This window comes from Ambystoma mexicanum, chromosome 6q (assembly GCF_040938575.1).
Source record: "Ambystoma mexicanum isolate Mex_15411 chromosome 6q, UKY_AmexF1_1, whole genome shotgun sequence".
NCBI classification, from domain to species: Eukaryota; Metazoa; Chordata; class Amphibia; order Caudata; family Ambystomatidae; genus Ambystoma; species Ambystoma mexicanum.
This window is the reverse complement of record NC_090937.1, coordinates 1,495,106,265-1,495,121,109: the sequence shown is the minus strand read 5'-3', so window position 1 is coordinate 1,495,121,109 and position 14,845 is coordinate 1,495,106,265.

Genomic DNA, 14,845 nt, shown 5'->3' with positions numbered 1-14,845 from the left:
TCTTCTTTGGTTGTAGTAATTGATGAAGTATTACCTTCTTTTCCTCTCTTTGGAGGATTTGCAGTGAGATCATGTTGCATTTCTATTTGAAGTAGTTTTCTTTTACAACGTTTTCCTTTCTGTGGAACAGGATAGGTTTTTAGATGGGGGTATACAGTGAACGTAGTGTATTGTATTCTAAAATGCAAGGAATATGAGTGTTTACTTTAATTGCATCAAAGTTGATTAGAAATAGACCATCAAGTGTACGTAAGCGTGATAGTGCTATGTAGCTCATGCCTTCTTTAAAGACTGTGTTCCCAATATCTACCTATGCTTTATCTAGGGTAAGACCTTGTGATTTGTGAATGGTGACAGTGTATGCTACAGCTAGAGAAAATTGCTCTCTGCGTACATACATGTCTTTGAAAAGAAGGAATCGAGCTGTTGAACATCCTATCCTTTTTACTTCTGATAGTTTGTCAATGAGAATATGGACAAACTGAATGTTGTTGTCACTTGGGTATTTTTGAAAGCCAACACTGTACCTAGTGCTCCATTAATTAGTCCTTGCTCGATGTCAAGGTTACGTTTAAGCACTACTCTACAGTTTAAAGATAATTGTAATATTTTCTAAAAACCAGCTGTGTTGGAGATAGAGTTTCCTTAGGTATTTGGTCTTGTTGTCGCTTGCTGACACATGAGTAGTGTCATACCATGTACGTCCAGTTTGTCTGTGGAGCAAATTTTAATTATTGGTTGCATTTCTTTTTTCAAACATTGTTTCATTGAATTTTGAACAGCTTGCAAGAGTTGGCATCAAGGACATACAAGTGGCATTTTTGTGTGCTAATTGTTCCATGACTTCAGTAGCACATGAATTATGGCCATACAGTGCATGGATGTGACGGGTTTTTAATATTGATTGTGCTTCTTAAGGTAGTACACCAACTCTAATACTTTTAAAAATGTTGACGTATGTGAGGTCTGCAGACTGGTGCATGTTTTCTGTTAATTCTCTGTATTGGAAATGTTGCCAAAGGTTGACATTTACAATCCTGCCAACAGTTTTACGGCAGAGTTTGTGGTTCACCTTTCACTGGTGTCAATTGAAGAAGATCTCCAAAAATAATAATGTGTTTTCCTCCAAAGAGCTCTTCGTAGTTTGTTTTGAGTACTTCTTGTAATCTAAGGTGAATCAAAGCCAACATTAGGTTGGAGACCATGCTCACTTCATCTATTACTGGCATTTTCATTTGTTTTAACACTCTGCGTAGTTCCATTGCAGCTTCTGTAGACAGTTTGTAATATTCTAATTTGTTTTGGTGTTCTACTGGAAGGAGTTGTAATCGGTGTAAAGTAATACCACCTATGTTGTAGGCAGCTAAACCTGTGGGGGCAGTTACAACAGCTGACAGTTTGTTGTTTGTCATTTGTTGAAGAAACTTGCTGATGATTTTGATTAAGAATGTTTTGCCTGAACCAGCTTGACCACTGACGTTTAGTAGTATAGGTTTGAAATTTTGACAGGTGCATTCTTTATTTTCATGTTGTACACAACGTGCAATTTCTTTTGTTACTTCTTGAAAAATGCTACGCTGCTCATTGTTCAGTTTTGATTGTAGTACAGTTAAGTCTTTTGTATCTTCTTCATAGTGAGACATGGTGTTTACTTCTTCTGTCATAGCCAATTCTGCCCCATTTTCTATTAGTGGCTGTCCCAGTGGTTCTTGGCTTCCTGTTACAGTAGGTTGACTACTGTCAGGAGTGTCCTTATCTAGTTGGGCGTGGAGTTTTCCTTCGTGTTGCTGTTCATTGTGCAACATTCTTTTGTACTCTGTAAAGTATACATCGGCTATAGTGCTTACATTTGCTTTGAATGCATCTTCATAGGAGTCATAGATATCTAGTAACTCTTCTTCATTTCTCCATGGTTTAAAAAGTCGTAGCAGGGACATGTAATATAGTTCTTTATGTTGAGGAGTTTTTAATGTCAATTTGATATGATTAATTAAGCTTTGTTTGGTAAGTTTCTCTAAGCTGCCTACACAATTTGTCACTCTGTATCTACCTTTATTTTCATCGGGTTTTATGTAATTTTTGTATGTGAAGTTTTGGGCTATGTGTTATAGACACATGGTTTCCAAAGTGGTACTCCTGTTTGGGTAGTATGTGTCTAGTAAATTGTTTTTCAAAATGATTCGGCTGTTATGATCATTTTTGGCTATTGTTTCTATTTCGTCGTATGATCTGAGAAATCTTTTTCTAGATTTAACAGGACCAAGACTTATTCATACTATATTTTCAGATTTTCCATTCAAAGCAGTACCGGTTAAACGATCTGCAGCTTCATAGCAGCCACATTCTCTATGGGATAGCATTTTTATGCCTAAACTGTACAATTTCTGAGACAGTGTTTTGTCCGATGATAGGTCATCCCAGAGGTCTTGAAGCTCTATTTTTTCTGCTTTTGTTAAGTAGGCTGTAACATATCGTGCAACTGCAGTGGAATTGTTTGCAATGTACTGCACATCTATGTTTGCATTCCATAAGAGGGCAATGATTGCATTGTAATCATTGATATATTTTCCTTCTTCAGTTCTTTTTATGTAATATGTCTTCTTAGGTGATTTACCTTTAAAACTATGTCTAACTGAAGACATGAAGTTGTTCACTTCACCTGTTTCTGTAACTGGTCTAGGGAAACCAAAGCAGCATTTGGTGTAGTATTTCCCTTTGTTTTTGTATTTGCGACGACAATATTTCCCACATTTCTGTCTTTGAAAATGTACAATATGTGAATGAAGATCACTATTTGTTGCTTCTGATGGAATTTCACAAGTGACATATTTTTTGATAAGCTGTTAAACAGTGGCATCACTGTCTTGACCGTATTTAGGAGCATCGGTATTCCATAAAAGCATGTGGCTATGTGGTGCTCCTCTGGCTTGGTACTCTTTTCTCCAAAAGAAGTGTTGCACTTCTCCGAGGGGAGGAACAGTTTTATTACAAATAAAGTGTAGCATAGCAATGAACTGATGATGGAAATATCTTGAAACATTAACAGGATCTATAGAGCAAAGTAATCCAGGTGTTAGTATATCTATGTTTGTTTTGTTTTTGTTTGATATGCGTAGGAAATCATGTAAATCTTCCCAATGCATATTCTGCACAACTTAATGTAATAAACCAAGTGAGTGGGCCAAGGTTTATTATCATACAACGTACATCTCCGTGACATCAGAACAAGTACTCTTTAACACCACACATGTTTGTGAACGGATTTGTAATGCTTGATTGTAAAACCTCATCTTTTTCCTGCACTTTTTGTAGTAATTGCTTAGCTGACATATTTTGAAAGTGGGTACCTGATTTCAATGTGTGTGCAACTCCATAGCATAGAGTTGCTAGTTGACTTTGAATGAGTAGGTGGATTATGTATTCCACATTTTGTCTAAATCTGGGATCTTCAGATACATTTGTAACGAGCGATATTCTGATGCTGTTAGCTGATTGGGTCTATCACCATACATTCCTCCTTTCCCAGTAGGAAAGAGTAGAGGAACAGCACGTGTTTCTATACTTTTTTCCCATATGCTGATTGGTGATCTTTTGGTTTGTAACATTTGGTACGTTTGTAGTGCATCATCTATGATGTCTTTTGAGTGTAATGGATGGATTGTATAATGGTCTAAAATACTGGATACTGTAGCAGAATCTATAAGTTCAAATTGACCAGTTTCTGGTGACTCTTGAATTATTTCAGTGGTTTCCCTCAGTTTTTCTTCAATATTCATTTCTTTGTAGTATTCATTGTTGTCTTTTAGATATTGCAGGTGTTGTCTTACTTTATGTAAGTCCACAAGTTGTTGCCGATTTTTTTATCTTTTGTAGGTACGCCATTTACTAAAATAATTAAAAATTGGTCTATTGGATGTTGTACTCCCAGAGTGTGTACATTTTCTTTGAGATCTAATGGCAAATAAACTACTTTGTCACAAAGCCTTTCATTAATTCAGAGGGAGGTCATTTTGCTGTTTTTGGTTGATGGCATATTATTGCTTGAAATGGGTGCACTGTTTGAATTATGATGCTTTCATATAAGTTAAGTTGTTGCAGGGGGTTTGGTAGTGGGAATAATTCCAAATTATTTGTGATAGCACATGAAGGAGTTTGGTTGTTGTCAAGTTTTGTAGTGCAGAAAGTGCAAAGTATTAAGGGGTCAGTTATTTTGTATTTGTTTTCTGCTATAAGGTAGAGAGCTAATTCAAACCATTTGGAATCTTCATTTGCTTCTATTTTGTGTGTTATGTGTATAGTTTTTGTGTTACTTTTATAAAACGTTCTGTGGCAACACACACACACACACAGTTTTGTACTTCAGCGGATGTACTTTTAAATGTTAGTATTTATTTTTTGTATGTGTGTAGTAAAAGGTTGCCATATGTACAATTGTTGCTAGTCTGTTGTAAAGCTATTGCATTTTGTAAGTGGCTTTCACTTCCAAAATATGTTCTCTGGATATGCTCTATTTCTTCGAGTAGGTCTTTGGCTGTACCATGTAAAAGATTGTTATTTAAATTTGCTAGGGCTAAAGCACGACTTTTAGCATAGTACAGTTTATAGACTAGATTTCCTATAGTTGAATGATGTGTTGATATCATTTTGATATGATGGAATGTCCTGAACTGCAGGAAAATGAATGTCCTTGTAGTCCTGTGCATTTGCACACTGGACAGGTATCTATATTTTGTAGTTGTTTCATTTTGATTTTGTCTTTGCCTTTCACATACTTATTGAGGAACTGGCGTAAAGATTTGAAAGATTTTTTGGCAATGTTACACATTGACGTGCACAGCCATTTGTATACTGAAGTTCTGGTTCAGTCGAATGGAGAGGTGATACTGAGTTTTCTGGGGATATTTCTGTAAGCAGTATTTTTTGTTCCATTATGGTATTATTGAGTTTTTCATAGCCTCGTCCACTGCTATGTATGGCAATTGTATTTGTTTGCTTTTGTTCGTATGCTTCTTCATTGAAATATGGATCTGTGCCTGTGGTCTGACTCCATTCACCTCCACATATATTTAAGAACTTATTTTTGTTGACATTCCATTTATTGAGAAGTCTTTTTTTCTAATTTAGTAGTTAGTTTTGTTAATGGTTTCATTCTGTTTAACACTAAAATAAATAACTTCCTTTTGAGAAGGATAGCGCTGTCTATGAGAGCTTCTAAGATGAATTTTCTACAGTAGGTTTTAAGGGTTGTGCATGATTTCTCTCCCGTTTTGATAAGATTCGGAAGGACTTTGTGGTGGAATATTTTTTCTAAAATACTTTTTTAGTATCTTTACTTGCCACTATATCATGATTTATAGGAGCAGTGTTAGCAGTAGTAGTTGCTGAAATCTTGTTAATCACTTTATGTTTTGCTTTACATTTCGAAAGAGGAGGAACAGTTTCTGTACTGGAAGCTTGTTTTGTTTCGCTTAATGACTCTATTAGATCTTTTGTTTGAATTTTTTGTACACATTCTGCTAGAGATGGATGCTTATTTTGGAGACTTTTATTTTCATTTGCTCTACTTCTGCGTTGCTTTATACAGACTTGCTTTTTGGTAGGCATTCTTTGGGGTCTGTTGAAAAAGGTATGGGTTGGGCTGTTCTGCAATGTATGTGTGCTGTGTGCATGAGTGTCTGAGTATGATGTTAAGGATGTATGTGGTGGTGTGTGATTGTGCATTGGGCAGCTACAACTAGTTGGGAAGGCTATTCTTGTATCTGTGTGTTAGTATCCTGGCATTCAGATGACAGTAGAAAGTAAGCTAGTGGTGAGGAGAAGCACTAATAGTAAATCTAATGGTATAGAATTAAAACAGTTCTTTGTTCTGCAATACTAACATTCTAGGGGCTGAGTTATGTAATTTGTGCGTGGAAAAATGGGAATTTGTGCGCCATTCTGCCTGTAAATCCCTGTTTAACAAATGGGGATTCGTGGGCAGAATGGTGCACAAATCTCTGTTTTTTGGTGCACAAATTCAATGAATCAACCCCACAGTGTGTTTGAGGAACAGTAAGAATATTATGGTAGTATTGTACTTTTTTAAAATTAATTTTATTGGTTTAAATACAAACCTTTAAAATAATGCTTAATTCAATACAAATATACAGGTATACAACCCCTCTCTTTCCACACTTGTCGCAGTCCATCAAGTCTTAGTGTTCTTTACTTTAAGTTTAGGTTTGGATGGACAAGGTCAACCAATTTTCAATTACCGCCAACAAAGACGTTAGAGGCATTAGTATTTTCATGTCCATTCCAATAAGCATTTGTTGCCACCAATCCTCAGCACAAAGAGAAGGATGTTTTAAGCTCCATGGGCCCAAGTATCGTGTTCTTACCGTTCGAAGATCACTGCAAAATAATACCAAGTGTTTGAGAGTTTCCTTTTCTTTCTCACAACATCTACAGATTGGATTCAGGTTTGCATTACATATCCATGTCTGAAGGCGTTCTTTAATTTTAAAAGTGTTTAATCGAAACTTCATGAACAACCTTCTTGCATTTGGGTCCGGAAACAGCTCAATGTATTTTTGAGTATTACCAAACGCACAAGCTTCTAGGGGAGCGTCAGACATCATCTAAGATGCAACTCTTTGGGCACAAGGCTGCTCCCAGTCAGCATGCCAAATTTTTAGTTTTGCTGCATTAGGATTCTCATGGAGCATTTCAGGCTTAATGTCGAATTCTGCTAGTAAACTTTCGCACCTCTTGATCCACATTGACACAATGTTCGTCGTGGTTGAGGGGTCGATGTGAAAGATTGTGAATTATGTAATTTGTTCACAAGCACGTGTTTTACGATACAAAGATAATAGACTTCAACAAACTCTAGCATGAATTGATATAAGCAATAGCTCATATCCCATGCAAGAAATTGTTGTTCCTTTAGGTAAGCTCAATACTTTGCTCCAAAAGATATGCTCAAGAGAGGACCATACTTCCCAAGAGCAACCCAAGGCGTTTTCTGCCCCGTATGTTAGAACTGGAATTACATTCTGATGGTAAAATTTCAGGACCGGTTTTAATGAGAACGTTCTAAATTTTGTTTTCAACGATAGTGCTTGACTCGCGAGTTGCTTGTATTTTCATTTTGTATCAATTATCCATGGGCCGTCATTGATGCAAGTGCTTACTACCATTCCAAGGTATTTTACACTGGTTGAAGTCCGCATCGCTTCCTGTCCCAAGGTCCATTTTACTTTTTTTGCCCTGCTGACCCTTTCAGATTTAAGGTTTCTGAGCAGAAGAATTTTGCATTTCTTTGTGTTGTTCACTAGATGGTTCAAAGTCACATATTGTTGAATAGTGTCAAGTTTTCTTTGCAAACCGATAGGTGTTAGATCCATCAGAATAAGATCATCTGTGTACAGGAGCCAACTTAGATGCGATTTATGTACTTTTGGAGGAAATGAATTTACTGCATCTATAGTGGTTCCTATGTCTGATATAAACAGGCTAAATATGGCCGCCGCCAAGGGGCATCCCTGTTTTACTCCTTTAAATGTTTTAATCGGCCCAGACAATATACCAGTTTGATCCAAACGTATTCTAATGGAAGTTCCCATGTGCAACTCTTTAATATATGCCATTAGATCTTCTGGGTAGCCCCATGCTCGCATTTTTTGCCACAGGAGTGCTCTGTCGATAGTGTCAAAGGCATAAGAAAAGTCAATGAAGGCGAGATACACTGTTGTGTTTGATTTTATCGCCTCCATTATAATCATGTTTAACAGCAGCAGTGTTAGTGAACATCCGACCTGTTTAATAAATCCTGCCTGTCTTAAGTCCACATGATTTGATTCTCTGCCCACTTGACCAATTTTTGCTTTAGCATTGTAGCGCACATTTTTCCTAATACGTCCAATAATGCTACTGTCCGATAGTTTTTACGGCACATTCTGTCCCCTTTTTTAAATACTGGAACAATCACAGCTGTTTTCCAGGACTTTGGTGTTCGCCGATTCAAATTTATTCTGTCAAATAAGGCCACACATACATCTGCCCATATTTCTTGGTGTTGTTTAATTGTAAAGTGTGTTAAACCGTATAGGCCGGGGGCTCTTGAACATTTTGCTTTGGTGATTATTGACACAATTTCTTCTTTGGGAAAGTTAGGGCCCAAGTTGTGAGAGTTGTTTTGTTTGAGACAATTGATGTCACATTTGCTTTATATAGTACCTTGAAGTGAGATAGTCAAGCATCTTCTGACACCATAGATGTTTGTAATGCTTCTTACAGGGCCTGGGTATGTTTTTTTTTAAACTTTATTTTTGGATTTTGCATACATTAGATATGCATTTGCTCCAACTGGGTGTACATTCAACAATACTAACTTTGAATACCCTTACAAGGAGGCCCTCTCCCCCTAAAGTCCACCCTAGCAAACTCTGATTCATTTTCTCTTCTGAGTTCATTGTTCTGACTCCAGAGTTATTGTCGTTTTTCATAGGCTCAAAGCCGTTTTTTAAGATCCATTGATTTCCGAATCTGAGAACTCAGTGCTATTTAGCAGATATGTTATGTATGGCCCCCACATATCGGGGGGGCGTGCGTGTAATGGCAATGTTCTTATAAATTCACTGTCCATGTCTTGAAAATATGTAATGTCCTTTCTCCAGTCCTCAATCTTTGGCAGTGGGCCGCGGCCCCACGTCATGGCGATTCTCCTCCGTGCCACCACCATGAGAAGGGCTGCCAGTTTACGTGATGCGGGTTGTAGGTATTTAGTAAGAATAAGCAGGGCTCCCAGTGGTAGAGGGGTCACTTGTTCACCTATGATGTCGGCTGCTATTCGTATAACGCAAGTCCAGAAACGGTATATTCCTGGGCAGCTCCAGGCAAGATGGAGAAAGCCTGCATTAGCCGATGCACATCTTTCACACTGGGCCAATACTTCTGGGTGGTGTTTGTTTTTCTTGACTGGGGTATACTAGGTTTGATGTACAAAGTTAAAGTGAATTAATTTATACCGGGTATTTAATGCGACCTTTTGAGTTTGTCGGAGAATGTAGGACCAATCTTCTGCGGGTATTGTTTCTTGGATGGCTGTTTCCCATTTTTGCTGTACTTTGGGATTGAGTTTCCCGGTGTCACTTAAGAGGGATTTGTACAGTAGTGACACCAGTCTGCCTTCTCCTTGTGCCTGAATTACGTTGTGCAATAAATCCCATGTTGGTGGTTGTTTGGGGAATGAGGGGAACAACCCTTGTAGGGTGTGACGCAGTCTGAAGTAGAGAAATACATCAAGGGAGGTGTTTCCGCCCCTGTCTTTGGCCATTTGTGGAGTTAGAAAGGTGCCCTCTGGGAAAAGGTCTCCAAAGGATTGGATTCTAATTTTGTCTGCCCATGTTAGGAATACTTTTTCATTTGTGAGGGGGATGCCGGGAATGAATTTGATCGGTAATAGGGGGGAGAATCTTATACTCACTCCATATTTATTTGCAATCCTTTTCCAGATTACGTATGTGGATAGGACCGTATTTAACGTTTTATGTGGAACTGGAATATGACTGATAATGACGGCTCTTAGCAGGTTAGGGGAGGCTAAGACTCGCTCCACGTACATGTGGGAGAATTAGTTGAGTCGTGTACCAGTGGCTCAGGAATTGCGCCTGGGCCGCCCAATAGTATTTTTCTATGTCTGGAAGCGCCAGGCCGCCATTTGACGTTGGTAGTGTTAGCGTGCTGTAAGCAACACGTGCGGGTTTCCCCGCCCACAACAGCTCCAGGATTAAGCTCTTAACTTTTTGGAGAAAGGATTTGGGAATAAGTAGCAGGATATTTGAGAAGAGATGAAGAAGTTTGCGAAGGATAACCATCTTCGTCAGAGAGGTTGTGCCCCAAAGCGTTAACGGTAGAGACTTCCATCTATGGATCCGTTCCTGCAGAGAGTGTAGTGTGGTTACATAATTATCTCTATATACCTCGTGGTGATTTCGGGACATGTAGATTCCTAGGTAGCGAACCTTTGAGTTTTCCCATTTAAAACCATGATCGTCTGCAAACTCAGTTGTATTGGGGGTCAAGGGGAACACTATTGATTTTGAGCGATTTGTTTTAAGGCCTGACATTTCACCAAATTGTATTACTTCCCGCATTACAGGGTTAAGATTGTCTTGGGGGTCGCTGAGAAACAACATGACATCGTCAGCGTAAAGGGAGACAATTAGTCTATGGGGACCTAGCTTAAGGCCCCGGTGTCATTGGATGGCTCGTAGCCTCGAGGCTAGGGGTTCCATCACAAGGGCAAAGATAAGGGCTGAGAGTGGGCAGCCTTGCCTCGTTCCGCATTCTAGCGCGATGCTTGAGGATCTAGTGTTTCCCATTGTGACGTATGAGCGTGGGTCGTTGTGTAACAAGGATACTAACTTGATAAAGTAATTGCCCAAACCCATTTGCCTGAGTGTTGCGAACATGAAGGGCCATTCTACTGAATCAAATGCTTTCTCAGCGTCGAGCAGTACTTCTATTGCCTGTTGTCTTGGGTCTAGGGCCTCAATGACACTGAACAGTCTTCTGATGCCGTAGGTTGTGCTGCGCCCTGGAATGAAACAGGCTTGATTGCCGAGTACTAGATCTGGCATTAGAGGGAGTAGCCGTGTTGTTAGGATTTTAGCCAGGATCTTATTGTCTAGGTTGATCAAGGAGATCGGCCTGTATGATGCACAGTCTTCTGTGGGTTTGCCGGCTTTGTGCAGCACCATTACATTGGCTTTGCGTAATGTGGGGGGGAGGTTTCTGATGTAATTGACCACAAGACGAATGTTATTTAAACTTCCTTTAATTGTACACGCACTTCTTCATAAGTATTTATCCGGCGCCCCGTACAGCAACCTCCAGCCTCACTCGACATCCCTTTCTCAATCGTCCTCCCCCACGTCACCCGTCTCCACATTCTAACACATACATTCTAGCTGGAGGCCACAAGCTGATACAGCCGCAAGCCTTTACACTCTGAAGCTAACTCTAATTACTACATCATCCCCCCCCTTAAACATTTAAATGAAATAAGGTAACATTTAGATAACTAAACTAATGTACATAATAAAATACCACAATAGCATGAATAAAAGAATGATGTTTCTAAATATTGAATTCATACATTTACATTGTATGAGAAAGGAAAGATAATGCTGTGAATATAATATAGGGTGGGTTACATGTCATAATCCCTTGACCAAACCGGCAATCTCCTTTCTCTCGAATTTCGCACATTCATGCTTCCAATCATATTCCTGCCTCCTATCCTCCCCTCCCTTTGTTGTCGCTGAATCACATCTTCACCAGCATGTCTTCCCAAGCTACCATCCACATCATCATTGCTATTTAGAATAGTTTCATCACCAAACATGTCACTTACTGACCTCTCTGCTTTGACTTGTAAGTGTCCCTGCTTGTCACCTTTCCACATCCATTTACTAACCCTATCCATATTCCATACAGATCCTCCTGCTACTCTAACCGCCCTCTTGAACACTTGTATTACCTTGACAGGCCTGCTGTATTTAGAGTCTCCCTTCTTAACTTTCCTTCCAAACTTGATTCGTACTAAATCACCCGGCATTATCTTCAACTTAAACTCTTCAACATGCATTTTACTTAATTTATGCGATTCTTGATGTTTTCCATGACCTTGTAACCCAGTACACACACCCTTCCTCCGATTAACCCATTCGGGATTAAGTAACGTATTTGGAGCTCTTCCCCTCATTAATTCAAAAGGTGATACTTCCATTCCTCTTTTGACTGACATCCTAGTACTCCATATCCTTTCCTTAAGAACCTCATCAACCGGTAAATTGTTACTCAATGCCAATTCTACTGCTTCTACAATTACACGGTTGTATCTCTCCACCAACCCATTGGTTTGTGGGTGGTATAATGACGAAAATCTCCATTCAATGCCATCCTTTTGACAAATTCCTTCATTTCATTACTTCTGAACTGAACTCCATTATCACTTATTTTTACTTTAGGAAATCCTTCCCTTCTGCATATCTGCATTAAAAATTTAATTACCTCATACGTATCAATTTTCTTCACTGCCTTGACTTCCACCCAACCTGAGTAATAATCCACTAATACGATAAGGAAGTTTTTTTTCTCCAAACAATTTCGAATACGGTCCAATGATGTCAATCCCATGCATCTCCCATGGCGCATCACCTTTGTCAACGCAAATTGGTTTGGACTTGACAATTTTACAACTCTTATCACTGTTTTGACACGGCCAACAATTCCTCATAAACCTTTCAATCATAATATCCATGCCTGGCCACCAATATTTCAACCGTACATTATTTTTAGTGCCTGTGATGCCAGGATGGCCTTGGTGCGCCTTTTCAATTAGTTCATTCCAAAACTTGTGTGGAGGAATTAGCTTATCTCCTCTCACTAAAAACCCATCTTCCATTGACAACTCATCCCTAATCTCCCAATATTTCCTACAACCTTCGCTTACAACCCTTTTTTCAGGCCAACCAACTTCTGTGTATTTCCTTATCTCCTGCAATTCCTCATCTTTAGCCAATTCTTCTATCCACATCTCCTTGGACGTGACTTCGAAAATAAATGCTACTATTTCTTCATCTGGATCTGCATTCACTTCATTATTCTTTAATGGCAATCTAGATAAATAATCAGCAATTATATTTCTCTTCCCCGGCACATACCTTACGGAAAAATTGTAATCCTGCAATTTTAAACTGAGTCTAGCTAATCTTGGGGATGCTTTACACATTCCTCTCACAGTGAGAACTTCTATCAATGGCTTATGGTCAGTTTGAATTACAAATTTGTTTCCCCACAAATATTTTCTAAAATAATTCACCGACCATGAACATGCCAATAATTCCTTTTCAATTACTGAATATCTGCTTTCTGTTTCTGAGATTGCTCTCGAAGCATGACTGATGGTCTCTTCATCAACCTGTGTTAACACTGCTCCTAGACCATTTCCACTTGCATCCACTGTGATCTTGGTGAGTCTCCCATAAACAAATCCTCCCAATTCTACAGAATTACAAATCCCTCCTTTTATACTCCTGACTGCCTCACCACATTCATCACTCCAAACAAACTTAGCATCTTTTTTCAATAATTTCCTCAGTGGTTCAGTTGTACTAGCAAAGTTTCTCACAAATCTGTTGTAATATTCACACAAACCCAAAAACGATCTTAGTTCGTCTTTGTTTTTTGGCTCTGGTGACTTCTTGATAGCTTCTAATGCATCTCTTTTGGGTTTATACCCTTTACCATTTACTGCATGACCTAAATATTCTACTTCCTCTACCCCAAATTTACATTTGTTCATCTCAATTTTCAATCCAACTTCTTCCAATCTTTTCAACACTTCCTTCAATCTCCCATCATGCTCTACTGACCCTTTGCCAAATACTATTATGTCATCTTGATATACCAGCACTCCACTCAGACCTTTCAACACATTTGTCATAATTCTTTTAAATACTGCGGCTGCAGACGCTAGTCCAAATGGCATGCGTTTGTAACGATACAAACCATGAGGTGTAACAAATGATGTAATGTCTCTACAGTCTTCTGTTAATGATATCTGATGATATGCGCTTGATAGGTCCAAAGTGGAGAATACATCAGCATTGTCTATACGATTCAACATCTCAGAGATGATGGGAAGAGGAAACACATCTGTTATAATGTTTTTGTTGACATCTCTTAAATCCACACAGATCCTAAGTTTGCCACTTTTCTTTAATGCAACTACAATAGGGCTCACCCACTCAGATGACTCAATTTTTTCTATAATTCCTTCCGTTTCTAATGATATCAATTCTTGCTCCAATTTTTCAGCAATGGCAAATGGAATGGGTCTGGATTTCGTGTGCCTAACCGGTATCGCTCCTTTCTTGAGTCGTATTCTGTGTGAAAAATCCCTTAACAATCCTAATTTTGTAGATTTGCCTTGCTCCTTTTCCTTGACTTCCTTCGTTCTTCGTTCTTGACTCTCCTTAACCACCAAAACTTGCTCTTCATTACATGGATCCAACCTGATTCTCAGTCCAGCTTGATCTCTCACCCCAAAACATTTACTCCTTTTTCAGCAACATATACCTTAACTTGAGACCGTCTGTCTCTGAATTGAATAATACTCGGGAACCAACCAATCATTTTTATTCTGGATCCTTCAAATCCTCCAGGATTTATTATGTCTGATACTTCCATCTTAGTTTTTAGACCACATTTTGTTAAATTTTTCCAAGTTTTCATTGTGATAATTGTCCATGGTGAACAACTATCCACCTTCACTTTGAGTTTCCAATTGTCCAATAATACCTCACAACTTGGGCATTTGAATTCTCCATCAGGTGGTTCTCGTATAAGGAACACTCTTTCCTCATCAGATTCTTCTTCTTCTTCCATTATGGCAGAAACTTTCTTCCTCCTTCTACACGTAACCGCAAAATGGCCTCTTATCCCGCAATTTCCACATTTTTGTCCCAATGCAGGACATTGCTTAGCATAAGCATAATGGCCAGTTCTTCCACAATTATAACATCTGTCTCCATCCTTCTGTTGGTAGTACTGACCCTTTTGATCATTTTGAACCCTGGTTTCATTCTTCATCCAGTTCTTTCCTCTGTATGAGTTCCCCTTCTGGTCAAAATTCTTCATTCTGTTGTTCCGTCCTGCATTAATTTCACTTTTCTCTTTATTCTTGATATTCGTCGCACCTCTGTCTTTGGGTCGAATTACATTCACCTGACCTTGCTCCTCAGTTTCCTTCTCTTGCATTTCCTTGTTGCCCTGGCTATGTTTCTGCAAACTC